Genomic DNA, 25487 nt, shown 5'->3' on the forward strand with positions numbered 1-25487 from the left:
CCAGCACAACAAATTTTGTTGCTGTATTAGAGATTAGAGTTCTTAGTAATTCTATTTAACAGGCACGGCGCGATTTTTCCGCGGGGCTCAAGGTGGTGTTGTTTCGACAGCAACTTAATGTGACAAACTTTGAAGTTACTACTAAGACAGTAAAGTATCAGTGTGAAGTTAAACACGATCAGAACTGTTGCACGTCCATGCAACGCAGCCAGAGTGGCATCACGCACGAACAGGTCAGCGAAATAAAACTTGAATCAAATCCGTGTTGAAAGCAAAATTAACTAGCGTGCTTCCAAAAGATAACCATTTTTTAACCAAAGTCTAATCCTGGCACATTTCCATGAAACGTTGAACTTTCTCCGAGGAATTGTCCCAGATTGTGTTGTCAGCTGTGCTGTCATGAAAACAGCTCAACATATTATAGAATAAATATCTGTAGACTACAGTTACACATACTGCAAATGAATTGATATGAATATAAATTAAGTTTGCCTCTTAATTTGCTTAAACCCTTTTACTTGCTTTTTTAATTCAGAGGGTTTACCTTAATTTTTCGCGCAGATCATGTCTCTGCTCTGTTCGTGCAATCTAACCGATAAAAAGTTCGGAGTCTTGCAGCCGCGCCTCTCTAAACGAGCAAAACGCCACAGGCGGAAGTAAGTCTATCCTAACTCGATCCGGAATGCCTATCCTAAAGTTAATATTCCTCTACAATTTAGCTGAATCAGTAAAATTAAGAACAGCTTATTGCATAGAACACACGGAAGATTGTTGTTTAAGTTGAGAATGGAATCACCAGAGTTGCTAGCAGAGCCTGCTTAGGATCGCGTTTGAAAGCTATAATCGCACGAAGAACGCCGAAGTACGCACGAGTCTTCGAGGCAGTTCAGCGACCCTATTCGACCCCCCTGTACAGAATATGCTGTAGTATTTATGTACAACAATATGCACATCGTGATCTTATGTTATTAACAGAACTATATGAGCTACTGATCCATTAAGCAGACTATGATCGATATACGACAGCAAGGGTTTCACGATTACATTAGTCGGTTAATTAAATTATACACTGGCTTCTTTTTTCAATGCCTCATTTGTTCGGACACTTCTGGAAAAAAATAATTCCGGGTTTCACAGGCTTAATATTAACACTTTCTTGAAATTATCAAATGTTTACTTTATGTTAGGACTTTAAGTGTGGGTATGTGGAAAAAAGATAGAGTGAAATTTCGATAATGACCTATCATTGATATCAGATAGCTGCAAACGCAAGCCTGGACATTTGTTGCGCACATTATGAGGACTCCATAAGAAACGTGTACGGGCTCGCATAAACAGTAGTGTTTTTTTAGAAAAATGATAATAATTTATGTGGCTTGTTGCATCTATAAAAGTGGAGCGAAAACGTTTTAGACCGAAAATGCCATTTTTGAACTTAGCAAGCCTATTTATCAGATGGCACTCTCAGCTACAAGGTCCCTATAGCACAAAACGTACGGCCTGTGCCCTTTTTTTTTGGTAACGGTTTGACCTCTGTGAAGGAAGCATCGAGAATGCTCTTTGTCTCCGCCAAACAGTTTTTTCTGTTAATTTATTTACTTTCTATGATCCAAATAAATTGATAACAGAAAATTAAAACAAAGGGATATATAACCATATAATATAACAATATAACTATATAAGGAACGTAACCGTTCCTTGAAAAATACTGTTATAATAACATACAACGTAAATGCAATACTAATCTCTTCGTATGTGATTTGTGCTTCCAAGCAGATGCTGCTGCTGCTGCTGCTCTACTAAAACGTACCTGATGCTAGAAAAAAAGCTTGACAAAAAATAGAACTAAGTAAATTGTTTATATTAACATTGAGTGCGTCCTCAAAAGTTGATCCAAAGCTTAAGCCAGCGGTAAAGAACCAGTCACTTGCAAAATCTGCGCATAGGTAAATAATGTTGTCTTCCTGGAGTCTTCCTGGGACGGATACTGTTACAAGCCACCGGATTCTAGAGGCGCACGTATCCTGACTGAGGAACGCACTCCGCCATTGTCAGATGGCCAGCTTTATGTAGCTAGGCATGCTCTGGAGAGTGTCTATCGGACGGGTCTTTCTCCTTCCGCATTCGCTTATCATCTGACCCGAAGTCATCGGTGTCTTCGGATGGCTTTATAGCCGCCCATATAGTGAGTGTGATCATCATATACAAAGACGGCAAAAGTGCTAGAGACTGCATTTGTCGAACATGTGCAGGATTATGGTTTTTGGAAATTAATTATTATATGGTGCTGTTCCAATGCCATCCGATGGCAGATAAAACAGTGCAGCTGACGGGCCAAGCCTCGGCTGTCTTTGATGTGTTTTCCATGTGTGGAGATAATTACTATACTAAAAATATAATTTTTTATAAGTGGTGCTACTGCTACGCTTGCCGCTAAACGACAATCGTCGTAAATAAAATCAATGAAGACCATCGTTATGCGAAATGTTTGTATTACGCAAATAACCGTAAAACAAAGATACGCATTTTACGATCATAAGTATCCCGATTACGGTTTCTTGTGCATAGCGCTATTTGTGCTTACCGTGTGGTTCCTACAGGACGGCAAACAAAAACAGGCGTCAAAGAACGTAGTTTTAGGCCAAAATCTACAGTAACAGCTCAGGACTTGCAACAAGATGCTAGTTAATATGATCGCTGTGATATGATCACATAGTATAAAAGAGCCTCACTTCCTGAGAAGCGCCGAACGGAACAGCTGCAGAAGCTGTTGTACTTCCTGACTACTCTTGATATTAGCTATTCTCTTGTATCCTTCTACAGCCAGGTAATATCACCTATATGAACCTCCGTAAATCTCGGCTAACTTGCCTTCCGAGGAGCCGTCGATTGGCATCCAGCAATTGCTTAGCCCCTGACGATTTTTTCAATACCTTTACGAAGCCGTGACCAGAAAACGTACGCTTCCGGGTGATTTTGATGGGCGGCAAACCTAGAACAGATTTAACGAAGCTTGTATTCTGTCGCTATTCAGTCAGACGAACCTTTGGGAAGAAGGCAGCGTTCCCGTGGTGTGGTTGTAACGTGTTTGCTAACTAACATTAGGGACGTGTGAGGCGCTCTAGCTTAGAAGCCGGACAGCTAGTCATCTGAAGCGACCGTATGTACTGGGCATAAAACTGGCCAGACGGATATCTTGATTTCAAGTGAAACCTTTCTTTTTTCGTAAAACTATGATCAACTCTGCTCCTTTTTGCGCGCCAATCCCTTTAGCTAGCTCCATTTCTGCTATAAGTGCATAAATCGTAAAAACTGTTTGACGATATATCAGACTATTTTTTTTGTAGGACCATGGTATACTCTCTGAATCAATGGCCAAGTCAATGACGTCCCTCAATCCCTATTCCACTGCGGTAAAATTCAACTTCAAGTTTCCTAGAATATAGCTCTTTCTATGTAAACACGTGTCGTTCTTAGCGTATAGTGCCAATAAAATCGATATCAGCCGTGGCTCACCAAGGCGTCTTTATTCCTGTGTAATTCGTCAGAGTCAGCCGTCTATCTTAACCGTTGTCTATTGCTTATACCGCGAACTCTGCAGTGGCTTGTTCGATGAACTGTGCATTCTACTGGGTTCTATTTTCTGTTCCTTATAGCAGGTTTCCTATAGGTGAGCCTCCTTGTTAAAATAACGGCATTCATGCGACTCCAGTAAGAACTTTCTTATAAGAAAACTTTTGTCAGGCATGGGCATTTTCTTGAAGCATCCTGATTCCTGGCCATGCGCAACAGCGTTAGCCTTAGGTTCTGCTATAGGTTTTCCGGTTTGTCTTACAGCTTCAACTACTTTTGCTATGTTCTCGACTTCGTTGTAAAGTTTCTTCAGTTTAAAGGTCTCATTTCCCTAGTGATTCCTGAAGCCATATATCTCACTTTATTGTGTGCTGAACTTTGAAAATCACAGAACCATACGATCGTATTTACTTGATTTGCGATGATATTGATGGTGCTAGCCATTTCGTGGCTTTTCCTCACCATACCAGTTTAATCGTCAAGCGTTCGTCACTGCCATATTTACAAGTACATAAAAGCAATAACAAGGGCGGACAAAGAGGCTGCTAGGTTGTACTTACAGATTCGCCAATCGTCTGTTTGGTCATTTTGAAAGGCCCTCTTAAGCTCCGAAGTCTAGCGCGAGAGTCTGTGAGTAACAAGACACACGGGGGATTTTGAATCCAGTTTGAACAGGATTAATGTAGCACGGTCAACGTGTATTAGGTTTGTGGATCCATCATACATCCACTATCTTCTTTTAAAGGCAAGACCCCAATATTGGCTTTGTCTATATGTGGTAGCTACAAAGAAAGCGCTATTATGAACTCAAGAGTGTCCCTTACAAAGATCGGCCATCGAAAGCTCCGGTGTACTGTAGCCAAATCTGGCCACGTTTTACGCGGAACCTTGACGTCAGAAAGCAAAGACGACATCTAAAGATAGGGCCGTTGCTCTAGAGTAATCCGGCCACAGCACAGAGACGGCGATTCGCACAAAGCAAACAATTAACTGAGCTTTCATTGCATTAGCTGTCTCTGTGGAAACTAAAATCATTGCCTATCGATCTATTGTTAGAATCGTGCGCGTAGCTATAAGGTGACTTGCAGTAAGATTGTTAACAAAGTTTTGTATGGACAGAAGGAGCACACGTAGAATATCGCTAAAGATTCAGAGCAGAGGTCTTATAAGGCAGACGCCGACGACTACTGCGTTCCGTAACGGCTCTACACATTGCTTTTAATAGCATGTTATTAAACAAATTAGAACTTACGTCCGGACTCTGATAATTACCGTATTTTTTCTACGTAGTGAAGCTTTAAGATTTGTGAAACTGGTGCAGCATCAATAGGCATGTAGTAGGTATGTCAATGTTACAGCTAGATGCTTAAAACTTCATGTAAAAACCAACTTTAATGAAAATAAGCAAATCTAAAAAAACGAAGCAGCATCTAGTTGGTCATTTTAGCCAGACATTTCAGTTATAAGTTGTCAATAAAAGATCAAATGGTACATTCTATAAAATATCGGCCTACGACCTAGATGGTTTTCACCTGCTACTCTAGATTAGTCTAGCGAGCGGTTCAAGCTGTATGAATAGGACAGGTTACGTGCGCAAAACCGTGTTGGTTTTAAGGAATTATGAGTTAACACCCCTGAGAAGTGCCCTAAAACATACGAGTACTTTGCTGAAACGTGGAATCTATCATTACGACCGAGCTACGAGACGCATACGAAGATACATGCGTACTAACCGTCCCTTCGAAAACTCTCCGTCGCTTTTCTATACGATTTTCGACGAAACATTTAAGCGAAATTATGCCATATACGACATTCTACTGTTCACTCTCTCGTGTCGCGTTCTCTTCCATTGTCCGTCCGCTCGTATATTTCACCCTAACGTTGTTACCTACCGAACGACTTGAGATGGTGTGCAGCCGTATCAATTTGAAGTAACCACAATCGGTCAGGCAAACTATTGCTGTGAACGCTCGTTCGGACGCTATACTGGATCCGAATTGTAAGTGCAACTCTATTGGAGCTGCTCATCGAGGTTCCTTTCGTTCGTGATCCACCTGCTCCTAGAATTATCCCACGTTCCTTGAGTCTAGCGTTCGTCAACTATTTACCACTCTTTTTCTCCCGTCCTACGAGTCAACGCGTGCAGTCTACGTGTAAACAGGCGGAAAAGACCGAGAAGTAGTGGCTGCATGAGTGCTCGTGTTGCTATCGCCAATAAAAGCTGAGTGAAACCAAATGGCGTTAGTTGGAGGGCCGGGACCCCTGCAAGGAAACTACCGGACTCTTGGCATGTCCATGAAGCCTAGCCGCGAACATTGAACGTGTTGCTGCGCTCTTTATCGTCACCGCCAACATCATCAGTACCGTTGAAGCTACTGGATTGAGACGAACGTGAGCATGATGCAGGCGTGTTCGTGTGTGTGTGTGAGTAAGCCTGATCGGTTGAAACTAAAGGCGCCTATGGAAGGCAATAGTGGGATGTATGTGGAACATATAAATATATGTGCGGGAGTGTGAATGTATATGAGGTTCCAGCAATTGCAGTCACCATCCTGATGACTCCATCGGAAGCCAATATCACAACGCAGAGCCCCTCGTGGACTGCGCGAACGAACCTAAATGCAGGCAATCGCCAAATCGTCCCTTACACAGCTGACGTGATCGTCGTTATTATTCGAAGGAATGCGAAGGAGCGTGCAGCCCTGCTCGAAGTCGTCGGATGGGAGGTCATAGGTATGGAGTGAAGACTTCTGATATAGAAAAGGTATAGTAAACCAATGCCGCTAAAACACGCGGTGCAGACGCTCGGTCTAGTAAAAAGCACGTATACATGCGTACACAGACGGCTGTATATTGACACAATATAACTGCTACTATCCTTACAAGTAAATTTGAACGTTACTACCACGAACGGTTCATCCCGAAGTCATTTGCTTCAATCTGCGTTTGCGAGAATTCTGTGCGTGGTCGGCCTTCGAAGTCATCTCCTAAAGCTCAATCTAATGCTGTTTTCGCTAACCTCATTGCACAAGCGCGTCGGTAGCCGACAAAAGTAGTTTTGACACCATTGCAGGGAGCCGACTCATGTTATAAAAGGTGACACCACGTAGAGAATTTGTATTTTTTGCTTCAGTTCCTCTTCAGCATCCTCTACTTTCTGCCGACAGCGGGTCATGTTTTTCAGTTCAAGAGAAATACACGAATGCTCCAAAAGGAGGAACTAAGAGGATAATTATTTTCTACTATTAGCAATACCCGAGCGAGTAATGGAGCTTTTTAGACAGGAAACTTGTGGCCCTCGCATATACCTATGTTGAGCCACATATTTACGTATATGGCTGAGCAGTCTACAACGACTGCGCTACAAAACGACACGTTTCAAGGAAATTTCAATTATTAAAAACCGTCTACTCATCGCTTATTGATTCCTTCATTGCGCTCAGGAGAATCCGTACCCTGCCGTATAAATATGGCAGTTTACGACAGTGCCTACAATAAGGATTTTCCGCCCCCCTCTCACAGCTACAGGGTTTTGCTATTCAGTTGACTTGTACGACTCTGAACACTTTATCCCATTTGAAAATTAAGCTCATGCTCACTTCCCGCAACTTGTGAAACAATATTGAACCGTCGTTGCGATGATACTCCATCAATTGCGCTTGCGCGCTTTCGTACTCGCATAGCATGATGAACATGGCCTCTGGCCCTGGGTATAAGCCTCTAACCTCCTAAACCGCACGAAACTCACTAAAGCCCTCACTCTCAAAATGCAAGATAGATAGATGCCTTCAGCTGTTAATGGATGATCTCAAACGAGCGCATTTTGATCATCCGCCGATGAGCTTTGAAAAGCCACCCAAGCTCGTAATAGTATAAGTATTGCGTTACGTATATATATATATAACAAGCAATACGTGTATTACTACAACTACCCGTACACGTTTATACGTATTTATCTAGCTGAAGGCTACGCGACGCTAACTTCGCTACAGGATCAGACAAACAAAGAAAAAGCAAAATTCAAAACGGATGCAAGGAACATGGACAGGGGGAGACGTGGGGAAAAAGGGGTGTGAGAGAGGAGGGGCGATATAGATGCCTGCATGCGGTATCGAGCACGTTACCGCCTGCCGAAACAATTTTCCATACGTATTTCGTTGATGAGTTCCGGGCAGGGCTCCCGTATAGGTTGTTTGTAAGTTAATGCTTAGTTCGAAGCTAGTGGAGTCGCCGAAGGTGAAGAGACTGCTAGTCATCGTGAGCATGTGTCGTCGATCACGGATCACGCCGTTGGCTGGTGAATGCAACACGACAGGGGTAGAGGAAGGAGGACAGGAGAGAGTCAACCAACCGACCAATAGGATGGGTTTCAAAGGGAGACAGGCGCAACTTCGTATAGTACTGCGGACCCTACTGAGTCACTGCCGACCACCTCGCGAAGGACCCTATCACTAAGAACGGCCTAAGGTGTAATGATAGCAGCAAAATAGCAACAACAGGAGCAAAACCATGGGTACGCCCCGGTTCCTCTACAGGGACCAGAAGCAATTAATCATCGGCTGCAAATAAACTCCACCTTGTAGCTTGAAAGAACACGATAAACGCTCTGTGCCTGTCAGTTTCGTATGCATGTGTGAACGAGTGTGGGCGGTCAAGCGCCTTCGTATCTGCATGTGCGCATCTGTCTACGATGTATGTGCTCGGTGGTATAGAACGGAAATTTCGCTGACCACAAACACCACCTCGTGTACACCCCTTTCAGCCTCTTGTCGTCAGAGATAACCTGGTGTACGTATTACTACTTTTGCTATGAGAAGCTGATGCAGCGGTAATTACAATGGTGACATCCGCGTGACCAAATCGAGGATGATGTCTCTATCTTGGTTTTGTCGTTAATGTAACTACTGCTTTTACTAACTCGAGGTTACGAGTACAATCATGGCAGTTTCACTGGTCGCAAAACGACTGATGATCGACAGGCTGCCATTTCATTTGTTTTCTTTGTCTAAGGCTACCCACGCCCAATCGAAGTGCATTTAGGCGAACGGCCTTGTGGCCGAGGAGGGCTTCGTGAAGTATCCAATAGCTCCTAGCAAAGTAAGAGACTGAAAAAATTTATTATTATAAAATAATGGTTGCTCGCGTACTTTCTTCGAATACGTGTGTAGACAAATCTGCCTACAAACGTCGAAACCTCCTTGTTTCAGTCACTGATGACACAAAAACGTGTTTTTGTGCCATTTTCTGCATTATGGTGGCCTCACTGCTTTTTTTTTATTAGATTGACAATACCCTTGTAGAATATAAAAAAGAATAGTTAAATAAAGTTGAGCTAACCATGAAACACCGGACGGCTGCCAGCGGTCCATTGTGTATTGTATAGAAAGCTAGGAACGAACAGCGACAGCTTTAAGGCCCTGATCCAATGTAGCTAGTCAAGCAAACGTTGTGGAATCAGACGAGTCAGTCGCCTATCTGCCTGGCGTAGGAGGCCCGTAATTATCAAAGAGAAAGAGAAAAGAGGGAAATGGACGCCAAAGGTGTGCGGGGAGGTGGGGCGAGAACTGGAGTCGTGATCGGTTCGTCCCACTGCCTTTGTTAAACCCGCTGGGCCTGGACATCGCTGCTACGCTGGCTTCGTTCGATTGACTGAATCGGTTCGTAGACTCGATCTACCAGGCGTAGATCGCCAGGCAATCGGCTATTCGGAAGAGTATTGTGTGGGCTGACAATGGAGACTAACAGTAGAAATGCTTAGACCGAAAACGTGAGCGCAGAACTTTAAGTGCGACTAGAGTAGGCAAACCACTTGAAAACACCCTCTTTTCACAGGTGTCTGAGAGGCACCACTAACTGGCGACGAGGCACAGAGAAAATCTCCGTATGAAACGACTATTGGGCAAGCGGAATCGCAGAAAATATCTTCTTTCTTCCCAGAAGCCTAGTAATTCAAATCCCAGTATCTACAGGGTTAACCATTTTATTAATGGCTTCTCAGATTTGCTATCTATATTTCATCTGCAAATGAATCGGGCATTTTTTTGTGTTAAGTTGAAAAATACCAACCCACTAACTAACTTTCCGCCGTTTGGCGTTTCCTTTAGAGTAAATCAAGCAAATATTTAAATGTTGATTGACAACAATTGAAAATTGATTATGATATGCACCTGTTTGTCACGTCGTTTACAACCTGGCCATGTAACTTTTTTGCCCAGGCAAAGTATTTTAGAATCAGTTTTTCTATAGAAACCTAAAGGGTCCAACACTTGCGGTGGTAACCATTTATATTATCTAGGACGGACGTTCCCCACGATAAGAGTAATAACTGACATATACATACGGCGCGGATACAATAATATTGTACCCTTATTCGCCCCTATCTTCTCCATATCGATATGAGAAATTTGAGTGTTCAAACGGTAAGATATTCAAGATAATTGTTGCAATATTTGTTTTCGCTATTATCTAAGATGACCTCAGAATATAGGCTATTAAACAGCGTATCACATGATTGTCTCCTTGGAACCGAAAAATTGATCGACTGATAGCGTCGTTTTGCCAGTGTAGCCCAACACATTATTACCCTATACAAAATTTGTTAGAGTAGTTCTAGAACAAGCTTAAAACGAACGATACACAAATTAAATACGAAAATCGAGTACGCTTTGCCGGCTAGGATAGCGCACACTGGCAAAAGTTACAGCAAAGTATCTTTCAGCCGTTGTTAATAGTTACTAATGGGTTTGTATTAAGAGACCGATCGGACAATATTTACAATGAACTCTGAAAGATCCATCGCAAAAAATAATATCTGCTATATGCAGCTTTTCTTCGAATCTATTACTATCAGCTGACCGGTTGTCTCGTCGAATTTAAAGGAGTTTAGCAAACAGAAAGCAATTTCTACGGATGCGACGTACGTACGAGTGTACGAGAAGTACGATGTACGCGGCAGGCAAATGGTTAAAATTTGTTAAGTTTTGCCATAGATTTCTGCTCCTGCCGTGGGTCTAGCGGCAGTAACGGATAGTAGCCACTGACACACTACCCCATACGACCGGCGGCAGTGCCCAGCACGATGCCGACAGGGCTCTTCAACCCACTTACAGCCTGCATTGATGAAAACACTCTGAACGGAGGTATCCGCCTAGATACATCGAAGCAGAACGGTCTATTCTCCTAACGACTGCATTAGACGTAGCCCAGCTATCCACATATTGTAGCAGTTCTGAATCAGCAACGGCCTTCTCGCCTTGTGTAGGATGGCCAGCTGTGTGTAGTTCCTCTAGTTTTTTTTATTATTAGAAGTGACGTTCATCTGACGACCTTTAGTCAAGCATAAGTACAGCCAAGCGCCCGTCTATATATTATCCAGTACACGGCCGTTGTCAGAGCACGTATCGAACTAAGACTAAGATTGCACTAAGTGTTATAACGTGCAATGTCTGTCTGAGCGCGAGTACATGGAGGGACTATCGAGGTCTCATAAAGAAGTCGTGCGCACGTTACCGCTTTCGTCCTCAGCGTTGAGCTGCTGGCGGTCTGACGAAGTGACTACACAGGATAAGTTTTTGACCAGGTACGGAACAGGTCACTTGCACAGTCGCACTTCAACCAGAGGTTAATGGCAATATTACTCGGCAGCTTGAGCAACATGAGGCAGTGAAAAACGGTTCGAGAAGCTATCCCTTTCATATAGCATAATTGTTGGGTGTGTGCGGGCCGGCGTGGGCGTCTTTCTGTGCATTCGTATACATAGGGCATGTGCGTACCCATGGCGTAGTGCATGTGTAAGGAGCCTTTTAGGTTCTATCTAGTGAGAAGCAAAGTGTGCTATTAGGCCGCCATTATAATGCAAAGCGGGGAGTCGGAGAGTTTGGCTATGCTGACAACGCTTTAGGGGAAGAAAAATACAGCGGAAGGAGGTTTGATCCCGAGCCTGAGAACATGAAGGTCGGTGTTTTCCCCGACGCATCATCGTATAAATAAAATAATGGGTTGTTTCTTCTTTTTGTATAGCCTTTTCTCTCTATTTCATTCAGAATGCTAGCCATAATATATGTAATTGTATATGATACGACTTCGAAGCCAGAAGATGAGGCTCTGTTGCATAACACAAACTGGACAAATAGGCCAAACCTTTCGCTGCGGTTAACTTTCAGGGCCTACTACTGCGATGATGGGCCGTACTAAACGTTGAAAACATGTGGACTAAGCAAAGCGAACTAACAACCCGTTGAATTTCAGCTTTGTGAATCAAGTGACACAACCTATATGTGGTCAATAATCTTCTTACTCGACTGAAGACACGGGGCATCTTAAGGCTCGCACACGCGTATAATGCGCATTGCTCTATCTAGAACACCATCGTCTGATTCGGCTAGTACGAGACAATGAAGTAATATGAACTGAGCTTCACCCTTATCTGGTAGTTAAATAATGATACATCGTCATAACATTATCAAGTTGTCTGGCAACTATCATAGCGTAGAAAAATGTGTAGATTAACCACCTGGCTCCTCTGATTCGCCAAACAAATAACAACAACAGACTATTCTGATGGCTTACCGCTAAATGAGCGGCACCGGAAGCGTGAAGCGACGTGATGGAACAGTCCATCAAAAAACGGTGTCATGCTTTAGAGAAATCTCGCAACACTTACGATCTGCCGGCAAGAAAAAGACCTTGAAACCCTGGACGTCGATTTTTCATTTGTAACAGGGCATATTTAATTGTACAACAACGCAATTGTTTTCAGTATTCTTGGCACAATTATGCAGTCAACAAATATACTGTGCGATGATGGTGCCACAAGCCAAGCAGAACGATGATTGACAATCATACGAACCGGGTGGACTACGCCCGTCCTCTCTTTTTTCTATTGAGCGCTGTTTGGAAACCATCCCGTTTTTGCTTTCTCAACCCCATCGGCTGGTCTCTCAAATGGTGTGAAAGCAATATTAAAACACAGTCCCAGTAAATCGGACGAGTTCAATTGGCTTGGTCCTCACTTGATGTTGACGATAAACGAAACTATTTTTGTTGGAATCTTGATCATTTCCTAATGTTATCAGCCGCAATGCTACTATAATTCAATTGGCGCTTCGTTTTGATTTTTTGGCACATTGACTAACCACTGGTTATCTTCGTCTGAACGCAGAGCTCTGTTTTCCGATTACCGTGTGATCAGCTCAGATATAGATCCTAGAAAGAGTATTGAGAATTGCTAGTATGTGCACGTCCCTGTGATGGCACAATAGTACCGTGTTTGCCTAGTGGCACGTGAGACGGTCTAGGCTCGTCGAAAGCAGGAATAAACAGACTTTTTTCGTGCCAAAAGCCTATCATCGTAGGCAATGCTTCATGGCAGTTTCGAACGCAGAGTTCGAAAGGTTTATTTATGTTTGTCATTTCTTAGCCAAATAGGGAACTTCTGGTTACAAGCTGACTTTGATAGGGAACGCGTTTCAACAATACGATGTTACGGCAGCGACTCTCGTGTAAAATTGCCTATTCGGAACACAATATCCTATTAGCGTAGAGTCTGTCACCGGCGTGCGTTCTAGATCCAACCAACATCCGTAACCATAACTGTAACATGGATATTTAAGTATCATAGGAAGAAAATATAAAAAAGCTATATAGATTATTATTATCTATTACTATTTTAGCAGACAGGGGCAGTCAAAAGAGACGTATCCGAATTTACAATTCAACCCAATTGAAGAATCATGTTCTCCAAATAATGTATATGTTATTTAGTAATAATGTTATTTAGTATAGTGTTGTCGATTTTATTGCTGTAAACGAGATGTAGTGTTTAACTGGAGCTATTTTTATTGATCTGGTAAGATTTGTTATTCTATTTTCGGGGCCTCCGTTGCCCCATTTGTGGCCCACGCTTTTCATGGCATGGTAATTTTTTTTATGTTCATCATAAAAGCCAGGCCGTAGGCGTCAGCATAACTTACAGCGTAATTAGGCTATATTCTGAGTTGCGCTATATATCTAGCATCCACGGATACGGTGCAGCGGTCGCCGAATCCCGCACCCTCGAATTATTCGGTACCCTTTTCCCTATAGAGATTAATCGTTTCAAGAACAATATTGAAACGTCTGGTCAGTCTCCGCGATCAATTTAATTGTTATCGTTCTAACAGACGTCAAGATCTAGTCTTCTCTCGGAAAAAAATTCCATCACATACATTTGTTTCCAAAAGTAACTCCACGGTATCATTGTCCGCCATGCCGAAAACTTTTAAAAAGGAGCTGGATCGTTGCACTAAATAGAACATCCCACGCCCGGTTTCACGTTTTGTATACCACCATTTACTACAACGACTGTAAGTGGCGTATGTAAGCACACTGAGGAGTTTTAGCGTATTGTTGTGGTAAAAATTACCTATATTAAATATGGAGCCAAGGAAAGTTACCCATTCAGCCTTAAAAGGTGCCAAAGGCTCTCTCAACTCGCTGGGTTAGTTGAGCACAAAATGGAGAGATTGCTCTTTGTCGAGCTGGCGTTATTTTCAACATCACGTATTATCTCTATAACGATTAGCTCAAATGTATTCGGATTTAGCTAGATAATAAGCGATTATCCGTTGGAAGTTTGCTAACCTCGAAGGAATTTATAATGGCGGTTACGTAATAAAATCATAGAAATGGTAGAAAAATCGTTTTAGCTGTTTTATACGGCCTCGTCGGGAATAAGAAGCGTAGAGGAGAAGGACCGTACTTTGAGGGAATAATATGATTCGATTTCTTCTAGAAGAGACACGGTACACTCGCCGCTGATACTTTCAAATCGTTGTTTTATCATTACTATTATTCTTCATGGTATCAGCAAATTATGCAAGTTACTGATACGCCATCTGGCGGTTATTCAGCGTCAACTTTTTTCAGCTGATCTCATTCGTTCGCCATTTGGCAATTATATTTAACTCTGGTGGAACCAGTACCACGTTCGAGTTGAACAAGTTCCATAAGCAGAATGAACACATGAGAGGGGATCACGTATTCCTAATGGTCTCTACATTTTTCTGCCGCAAACATTACATATAGTAGACGATGCCCGTCACTAACGTCTGATCCAGCTACATGTGAACCACCTACGAGATGAGACGCAGCTAAATAGAGAGATCGTGAAACAGCACTGCGTATGTTTGTGTCTATGTGCGTTAGTATATATAGAAGAGATGTCCAGAGGGGGCCCATTAATTGTGGCCGTAGTAACAGCAGCAGCTGTGGTCCTGTTATCCTGCCAACTGAAAAGACGCTGGTGGTGATGATGATGACGATTCCGCCAATGGCTTCGCACAGCCTCTGGCATCGCAGGGACGTAAAGACAACGTGCCTCGTTGTTCATTTACTTTATGCTTGTTGAGTTCGAGCTACAGACTGGTGATATCGGTGGCCGTTTGACGATGGTGTCTCGGACGAAAAAACCGATTCGGCCAGCGGGTCGTCTGCCGTGTGAACATAGGCAGAGTGATATTGACGACTGGCGCCAGGCGTCGTGCTATGGCGTCCCTATGTCACAGAGTTCTTCCCTAACGCGATCCTGGTGTTGTTGAAAACCGCTGTTTTCCTTTCGCACAGCGGCGGCAGCAACAACAGGGCCAATAAGAAACGTTACGGAGGTGTTGCATACTAAAGGAACTGGGCGGCGAGCGAAGCAAGGAGCGAACTTGCCCAATCTGAAAACAACAGACAGGGAACCCGTTTCGTTTAGACAGATTTCTCGTGCAATTTTCCTATTAACACAGCCCTCACCCATATAGGTAGGTTCAAGGCACATTAGCTACCAGCCGTTGTTTAAACTTTTCCTGTGACTCATGTTGGTCACACGGGCCTAAAGCAAAAAAAAAAAACAGTCAAATGCTGGCCGATTTCATGTCGAAAAGATCACAGAACGGCAACGAGTGCACAGATGACAATTCGCATCGAAAATTCCCTTAAATTCAACTAAAAACAAATAACAACAACAACAACAACAAAAACTAATACGAAATGCATATTTTAGCATTATGCAGATATAAACATCGGCCGGCATTCCATTATTTAGAAACTTTTTTCTAGCTGAGCATCATTAGAACAAATTATTTGTTAGAGCAAGGACTCGAAGGACAAGCCTAGAATGATAAGGCTCTTTTTTCACCTCAGCTTAGTTTTTGCGTCACTTACTATTAATTAGCTATACTGATAGGAATTTCTTTCGCTTGTTATTTTTGTGATGTTCCGAAACTTCCGAATATTTCGTCGAACAAAATGGCGCCAGCAGTGACGCAGTTCCTGTTTCTATATTTTCCAAATATGTAATACTTGCTTCCTCTGCCAAATCTTAGGCATTTCTGCTAAGATTTCGGTTATTATTTTGCCGTCAAGCGTGTGAAATTGCTATCTGTGAAGGATTCCGGTTGAATTGGATTTATAATAGTTGTTCCGTTCCTAGTAAAGTGATACTTTTCACAATGGGTTTTGATAGATTCAAATGTATTGTGAAGGGTAGGGCGCGCGAGCTTCTATACCGTCCACGGCTTTAAAAATGTACTCGTTGTGTGCGTTTTGGCTAATTGAAAATGCAATAAAAAAAGAATAACCGGGGACCGGACAGTTTGAATTTTTTTACTTAATTTTATTTTTTACTTTCGGGCCGCCGATGTGTTACCGTTATTCATAGTTAATTAATTGACAGATAATTAGTAGTTGATATATTAGATCGTTAAGTATAAAGCGCGACGAAAATGTACCTAACATCTCGAGATAATGGTGCTTTATAATGAGCAGGTTTGGCGATGGTTTTATTCAGTAGCATTTGAGACCCACTTGTAGCATTTATTTTAATAGTCAGAAATTTAATGTTAAGACAAACAGTAATAAGATAAGTAATAGTTGAAATTTTCAAGTTTATTTCGATCTCATTTTTGATTGGCGGATGTAGACAAAAGATGAGGACGAATAAATTTTTTTGGTATTTTCGACTGACATAAATTAATAATCCCTTCGTATATTTTTAGAGCTATAGAGCTGTTGAGTAATTCAGTGGGAAGTGTTTTAATATTCGATCAGTTTTTTTTTTTCAAAAATCAAAGGCGCGTCGCTCGGAGCCTGTCTCGGTAGCAGGCTCTATGGCCTACAGAAGGCGAACTGTAATAACCATGATAAATTCAAACAAAAATCAGTAGTTCATCTTGGTTTTTTTTTTTCAATTTTGTTGACAACAACGTTAACAATTTTCGATATTCGACGAAGGTTCCATACCGAGAAAATCCGTGAGCTCCGTGGTTCGAGGACCTTCAGAAAGGGAAATTACAAAACTGAAAATGGGTCTTGCGGAAGATTTTATGCGAAAGCGAAAACTGTGGTTAAAAGCTGTAGTGAATTGGCCCATCTTCAAGTGTAAGAATGTTGGCACTCAGGTTCGATGTGCGTAGTAAAAATACCATACTTGTTTGCCTTGGCAGATGAAAGATGGATGAATGGACGTTGTATGGCTTCGAACGAGGTTAAAAGGGTAAGGACGTAGAAACGCTTCCTTTTTCCCCCTCACATTATAACAGTAACCCATTCTTGTGCCGAATTCTGGCTTTTGATGAAAAATGGTTTTCTACGATAATCGTTGATGGTCGCATCGGTGGGTGGAGGCAACTGAGGTAGCGGGGCGTCACTTTAAAGCAAATGCACAATTGTGACAGTTCATTATGTACGTTTGGTGCCTTAATGACGGCCTTATCCAGTATGGCTTCATAAGTGTGTGTTCGTGGATTTCGTACAACTTACAATTTAAAAAAAAAAAAAAATTCCAACGCATTCATGATTCTTGAGCAGCGACAGGAGAAAACAACACTCATACTGCACGATAACTCGTATAGTCACGTAGTACGAGTCGTGGTGGCTAAAATGAATCAGTGACAGAGATTTTCTGCCAGACATTGGTTTGACCGACTCGTTTTTTCAAAATGAATAAAACTTCTCCATAGAAAAATTGTTTAAATATCAACATAATATCGAAATTGAATGTTACAATATATATATATAATGTTATAAGTATAATAAATAATTAAGGCATGTGTAAAAACGTTCGACAATCTACAATTCATTATGATACGTGCCGTACCAGACAACCTAGTAATAGATATGCCTAGAATATATGTACTTATTTGTAACGAGGTAGATTATAAGATCTAGCGTCCGTCGTCCATTTAAATCTTTCTCTCTTCTTTTCCTTTTGTGTGCTGTCAGCTTGCATTTAAAGGTTTACAGATATCATAGAACTTTAAGGCATGTTTAAATTTAACTATTTTTATTCGTATTCCAAGTTTTGTGCAAACAAGAAACCCACTTCTACTTAACCTCATTGTGTACTAATAGATGAAGGCAAATAGTAGCAAATGCTACAGCAGTGATGTTCTAAGCGTCGAAATGTTTAAGTCAGTAGCGGATTAAGACGATTAGAAATTCCCAAAGATTAAATGGGTGGGAGCGTGTTTTTGCTGGCCTTAGAGAGGATTATACAAACGTAAGTGTGTGAGAGATGCTATTTCGATGCATTTTTGTGACCTACAACTTCTCCATCGGTCTTCCGTTCTACCGTTCATTTTCGTAAAATATCCCACTTATTAGATCAGCCATTTTGTAATCTGTATTCATACCTAATACCCAACTTCTCCGACGACATTCAGTCACTAAATTCTCACCGTACGCTCTAAAGCGCCATGGAATATTTTTATCTGCCTACCAAACTATCAGGGTTTACTTTTGGATATTAGCAATACAATTGCTGCGCATAACTTTTTTTTTTCGGACGTCGTTTGCCATACAATGAATATCGCCTCAAAGCCAAACCTATGTGTGTGTACATACGTGCATGTCGTACATGTTAGCCTACAACGAGAACAATCGTAGCGTTCTAACAATCTAATTTGTTATGGCCCGTAAAGTTTGCTAGGGAAGTTCCGTTTCTTGATTAAGTATTAATTGATACTAAGTGACACGACACCGCATCAACCAACAACAACTTGAGCTCATTGGAATATAGAAAAAAAAAAAAAATGAATAATTTCCATTATTCGGTTTATTGTTTTTTTAAGTTTATTAAAACCCGATTTCACTGACCCGCGGACCGCTGTCCCATCTAATACCATGCAACAAACGTTGCCATCCCGCCGGCGCACAGGTTCTATTCGGAGCTCTGTTTTTTCAGCATCACTGAAGTGAACGATCATATTTAAACGAAATGTAGACCCGTTACCGTAGTACGAAAATTTTTTTTTTTTAAAAAATAAGCCAATGTTTAACTGACTATCCAAAATAAAGTATTTGTCGAATTAAAAAAATAGCTTTCGTCGCTTGCGGTTTCACGATTCGGATCGCTGCGATATTCCTATGAACGTTATCGGCTTTTGTAATGGGGGGTACGTCTGCACTGTGCTTTTTGGTGATGTCACAAAGGCATTTAACACCATTTTTTTCGAAAGTAACGCTGTACTATGACATTTTTCCTGTCGTTTGCAATAAGATTGAGTCTTATTATTATAATCCTTAATGATACGAACCCGAACTATCATCTAGTAGCAGGGGGAGTTCCACAAAATTCTGTGCTAGGCCCATACTTTTTTTTTTATCATCTATATTATTGCTTCTCCGCACTGTACCTTGTTGAAACAGATCGTATCCCGTTCCTTTTGCCAATGAACTCACTCTTATTAAGACAGATTTATGAATCGTAGCCTCACACATCTGTAACGTAAATATAGTTATGATACTTTCCAGAAACGTCTTCGAAAACCTCATATTTATCGAGTTTAATAGAATAGCTATACAGTTAATATCATCCGCGGTACTCTGGACAAAAATGATATGGGCCGATCATTTCTTTAGGTGAATGCTATGCCTGCACTGTTATCTAATTTAGTGTTTGGCACCCACTGCTATACTTGTGTATGCCTTCTTAAACCTATAGTTAGGCACACTTTAGTGACTGGGGCTCTCGCCGTTCAACTATAGGATCGATGGCCTAGCAAAACACCATCTGGCTTGTCCTTTGACTGTAAAGTCAGTTCGTGCATAAAGTCCTTTCAATGAGTAGAGCCTCCGAGCTTGTTATCTGATGCACAAATCAATGTAGACATTAAACCGAACCTATCTGATCTCCACCGCCGTCAGCCGTTTAGATACCCACTCAGAAGTGGTCGTTGCTCAATAGACTCAGCGTTAAAGCTACGTAACGAATTCTTTGAGCCATCAACACGGAACTCCGTGTAACCCTATATCCGTTGCATTGAAAAGCACAGCGTATTTTGTGCAGAGATAGTAAGATTTGGTGTAAATGCTATAGCTTTCATCCGCCATTTTTCTTCTGAGAAGAAACCTTGTTTTTTTTTAGAATGCGACACCAAACCTAGCATGATAGATGACAATTCGAAATTTGAGCGAAATTTAGGATGAGAAACTTCCTTTTTTGCCCGAAATCGACGCTCATTCCGGAAAGATAACTGTCAATTGTCACACGGATTGTTCAGGTAAGCTCTGAACAATAGACAGAGGTTTTTTTTGTGCCTTCCGATCGTTTTCGGGCCTTGTACGTTTCATCAAGTGGAATAAAATGTTAGGCTTAACATTCTATTCCACTTAATTTGTCTATGCACAATGTGTTCGATCTTAGACTACGGGTGGTTATCATCAGATTTAAAGCCGTAACCGCGACGAACAGAAATCACATAAAGAAATAAATATGAGTCGAATAACACTTTTAGCACATTTAAAAAACATGTGTTCAGGTATCAGACTTGTCAGATAAATACAGCTTTTGGAAGGAGAAGAAAAAAAAAGAGCCTAATTTAGGCGTTTCACGGTGTACAGATGTGTGCCGAAAACAACATTTCACAACGAGGCATACGAACTAAACAGGGTATCGATACATACAATTTTAATATTGGGTGATTTCAAGTACTGTGACTTTTAACGATCTTGTGGTGATGATCAAGCGTATACTACGCGATAGGATCGTGAAACGATCATTAACTAAATAAACGAGCAAATATCAATCTTTCTCTCTACCGTAACCCCTAGCTAACCAAGAAAATATCATTGTTCGAGTGAACAAGCTTACAAAGCTAGAATCGATGCTATAGCGGACGCTTTCGTTCAGGAATCAATCCCGCCGCAGACGACAATCGTCAATCTAGCCTACTTCGATCAAACCTATGCGGACAGCTATAGCTTGGAGAAAATTATTTGAAGACAGTCTCGTATGAAACCGTTTCAGCGACAAGAGCATCTCTCACCAAGGGACACTCACCAAGCGATTCATGGAACTACTGCTACGCTCGCATCAACGATAGTACGGTTCCGCGGCTCGAAAGATTACCGCATTGTCGCCTTGGATAGCGACTATTAACGGTTCCATATTCGAAATAAGACAAACGTCCACCACTTTGGCCGGCCGGCAGAACTATAACCAGCACTGGCCAGCGGCTGGACAAAACACCATCCTGTACATTCTGCTATTATAGCAAGGGATAATAAGCTACCTATCTGCTATTTAGCATAATTAGCACGTTGCTAATTACTTCGAAACAAGCCATTCGAACTCACTAGTACTATTGTCATTTTTTCGAAGTATTATTGAGTCATATATCGGAATATTGTTCTAGTTACTTGTAGGTTTTTGATTACCTTCTCTACTAGGCGCATCTAAAGGTCCAAAGCAGCGTATCCTGTATTCTAATATGTGGTAATTAGCTGGAGCTGCAGGTGCACTTTATACACCTTGCTATCTTCGGATCTTTTTCTCGGATTTTGCAAGTACAAATGCAAGAGCGAGACCCGCTACGAGTCAGTGTACACAAAACTAAGTGAGCTGGTGATCAAAGGGTACGACCAATGTGTCGTGCTACCAAACGTATATTACTGGTTACCCTAGAGTAGGACCAAGATGCCGAAGTAAAGCGCGGGTTTCCTGTTAGTAAAATGAATGAATCATGTCCTGTTCATTTACACACAGTCTTTTAAAAGCCCTTTTTCTGTGATGTATTTTTCTTAAATTGCCTGTGTCGGATCGAATGTGGCCTGCATGGCACAGACTCGCCCTTTTAGGAGGTCCTGAACGTGCGCCGTTAGGAGCTGAACAGCTTTCAAGGCTCTCGCTTTTATGCTGACACACTACTTTCGCAGTCACAGTATGCAACTGACCATTATTATTATTATTATCGCATTGGTGATCAATAATATTATCATGCAGGATTCTCGCTGCTGTAGGTAGCAGCATGTACATGGCTTTTGGGGCCTAAGTTGTCTCAAACTGTTCTGGAGTCACCTTGCTCGGCACGAAAAGTTTCGGTGGCCTGATATCACAATTGCCTTTCATTCTATTTGACTTTATTAATAAAGTATTAATCTTCTACAAACGGCTTTTTGGACCCCGTCCTGGATCCTGCAGCGGCCGTAACTTGTGGCTCAGCTGAAACGCTGTTAGGTACCAAGTATGCAGAGATAAGATGATCGCAAGGAAGGTTATTTACAAGGCATGTCGTCATGTCTGTATGTATATTAGTATAGCTATATGACGAATACATTGACGACAATAGCCATCTTAACAGCGGCAATTCACAATTCCAATTAGATGATATCTATCAATATGAGAAAAAACCCCTAGCACCGGATTACTTCTCCAAAATACTGATTCGTAACCCTTCTATCTTACCGCTAAAAAACTACCTTTATACTAGCCAATGGCGTATTAATAGCGCTAACATTATTGAAATATTAATGCGTCATCACTCAGGTTTTGTAGCGTTTACTTGATTGGTCGTGTTTCTATTTGGTTGTTATTTTTCAACAGTGACGTGACAGGTAAGTGCACCCGTGTGCTGCTGGGGAAAAACATATATCATGTAGATGGTGCGAGCGGCCGTCTGGGACGAGTTTAGGCGGGGCAATGAAGCCACGACGGACTGCGGTTGCCTCGGTAGTGACGATCGTCATTGTTACAATGGTAACAGGTAGCGACGTGGTACTTTTGGTCGTACTGGTACGGTTCCTCATTGCTTATCGCGGTGATCTATGTGCTATCGTCTTGCCAGCGAAATATTCACAGGTCCGCTCTAGCGTCTCGGCAGTGAAGCTGCTGCTGCTGGGTTCGATAGGTCAGACAAACTGGCCATCGTACGCATCGGTTTCACCCCCATTGTAACTCGATGTGATTATATTATTAAGTCTCGAATCAGTGGCACCGGCGGGAGCAGCAGCAGCGGAATAAGATGATCAAAGGGAACAAAACGATATAGTCCACAATGAAATTGAAATAGAGAAGTGTTAGTTAGGGGGGCTGCGGTGCGAGGAGAAACAGCCAAGAATAGTAACGTTAGTTATAGTAGGAGCAATAGTAGCGAGTAACGCTTCATTGCGGCGGCAAACGTGCCAGCATGACAGACAGCATCCGACAGGAAGCAACTAAAACAAAAAAAAAAAAACGAACGAATAGTTCCGACGGTGACAATGATAATAATCGTCTTGATGGCTACCAGTCATTTTGCCCTCTGCATGAATGCACTTCGTCGGCTTCAAGCGGGATCAATTTAGTTGAAACCCCTTTAATCTGCCTTTGTGCTGGTCTGTCTGCTAACGCTGTCCTCTGTTTCTATTTACTGGATATGTTTACGCTTTCGATGGACGTCTGTGATAGTCGCTGGCTGCTGTCGTCGTTGCTTCCCTGGTTATTATTGTCAATCGGCTGACTGACTGGTTGGCTAGAGGCCAGTTCACCCTGCCACCCCAACGCGGCACACGAGCGAACGAAGCAATGAGCGACGACGATAACTACAACTGTTTATAGAACATTGTTGTTGTTGTTGTTGTTGTTGTTGGTACTTTGCGCCATGAAAAAGCTGCCAGGAAACGATGAAGACTACGATTGAAGCCGCTGCCATTAGCGTCGTCACAATCGTCGATTTAGAAACCGGTCTGTTCATTCGTATTGCTTTCTTTACACGCGATCGGCTTGGCTTAACGTTCATGCTGCTACCGGTGCTGTTGGCCCGGTTGATGGTGAAATTGACTGATCGACCAACAGATTTGTTCCGCGGTGCGCGATTGGCACAGGTGGCCATAGGTCGACTCGTCCCGCGCAGTGCTGATGGCCACTCCAAATGCAGTACGACGGCCTCGGAAGAGAGAAGAATGAAGACAATGAAGATGATGATTGTGATAATAACGAAAAAGAAAAAATGCGGCGGCAGCAGCAACGGATGATGAATCCAAAGCGATTAGCGTACGGGAGGCTGTTCTCTACGTTACGTTACGCAACGCGACACGAGTGCATGCTAATAGGAAGAGCGATTTAGACCACGACAGCACGCTACTCTACTCCCTTTATTTGTCCCTTCTCGCAGAAGCTGTGATAGCATCTATGTAGCGACACAATGTCTGAGTGCTGCTGAGAGCGGCTGCTGGAACGTCGCTTGGATGTCGTCGGATGGAACGCGCGACAACATGGCAGCGAGAGGAGATAGAATGGACGACTGAAAAAGAAGACCAGCTCTAACAGCAACGCCGGCCATAAGCCAACAGAAAGACATTGAAGAACCGAAGCGCGCTACGAAAAGCGGCAGCGGCAGCAGAAGATGACGAAAAAAGCGGACGAAACAAAAAAAAAACTAAGAAATAGGATCAGCACCAAAGTTGATGGCGTTCAAAAGGCTGGGATGATCACGGTGAGACTGTGCTGCTCCTGTACAAGCGCTCCCCATTCTTGGCCAATCGCATAGTGTGCCCGGTGTCCATCGTCCCTGGGGCGTTAGGCCACATGGGCCTGACCGCTGTTTAACCGTTCGATCGTCAACCCATGGGAGAGACCGGCATAGTGGCAGAACGTTTTCGCTTTTATAAAATCTCGCAAATAATCAGCGTCGAAGTAAATAACTTCTAAATAATAAAATCTTCATAATGAACACACGAACGTTTACCTATGTTTCTATGGCTGCGTGCCGCCGACATGCCAAACAGCTACAGCCGTCTTCTCGATTTATCCATGTGCGGATAAACTGCCTCTTGCTGCTGCTCGTTTTGCTAATAACAAACGCCAGACTACAATAGAATCTATGTATATATAGTACTGAAAAAATGGAAGAACTGGCAGCAAACGTAATAGAAGCGACATCAACAACAACGGAAGAAAATCGTAGAGGTGAGTATAACGATGGCAAAACAGAGACGACGACGACGACTATTTTTCGCTAAGTTAGTGGCTGAAGAAAGAAGGAGGAAGAGACGAAAGAAAAGCCACAAGGAAAAGGTGAGGGGTAGACGGCGTGGGACGGCGGCTCGACGGGGGTTGTTTGAAGGAGGAGCCGAAAAACAACCGTAGTGACGTCGCTCGCACTGATGTTTTTGAATCTTTTTTGTCAATGACCATGATAATATCCCCGATTATCGTTCTAGCTATTGCTAATTGTGCTGTTCTGTATTAGAAACTCCGACCTTTTTGATTACAACTGCTACTGCAGGTACACGAAGCACACTGGGGGCCAAATCAACAAATCTCGCACTCGAAATATCAGTGCTTTATTCTACAATAAAGTGTTTTTAGATTCATCTATAACAACACATTAAAGGCCCTATTCGGTCTAAGAAATTGTACGCGAATAAATTATGACCAATTACTAATGACAATCAGGGCATTGATTTTGATTTGCAGCAAGCAAGCGTATGCCCAATATGTGCCTATCTATAATCACCTCAACATACGCGGCTGAGCTGCAAAACGGCGCAATTTTTGAAAATCTGAAGTTTTCAAAAATTGCGCCGTTTATAGTGTCACCTTGCTACATTTAAAAAAAGCTAGTGTAGCCAGAACTATAACTGGCTATTTTGAAAGTAAAGGCAGCATTCGTAGACTGGCGTAGAAGAGTAGG

This window comes from Varroa jacobsoni, unplaced genomic scaffold (genome assembly GCF_002532875.2).
Source record: "Varroa jacobsoni isolate VJ856 unplaced genomic scaffold, vjacob_1.0 scaffold_269, whole genome shotgun sequence".
Classification (NCBI taxonomy): Eukaryota; Metazoa; Arthropoda; class Arachnida; order Mesostigmata; family Varroidae; genus Varroa; species Varroa jacobsoni.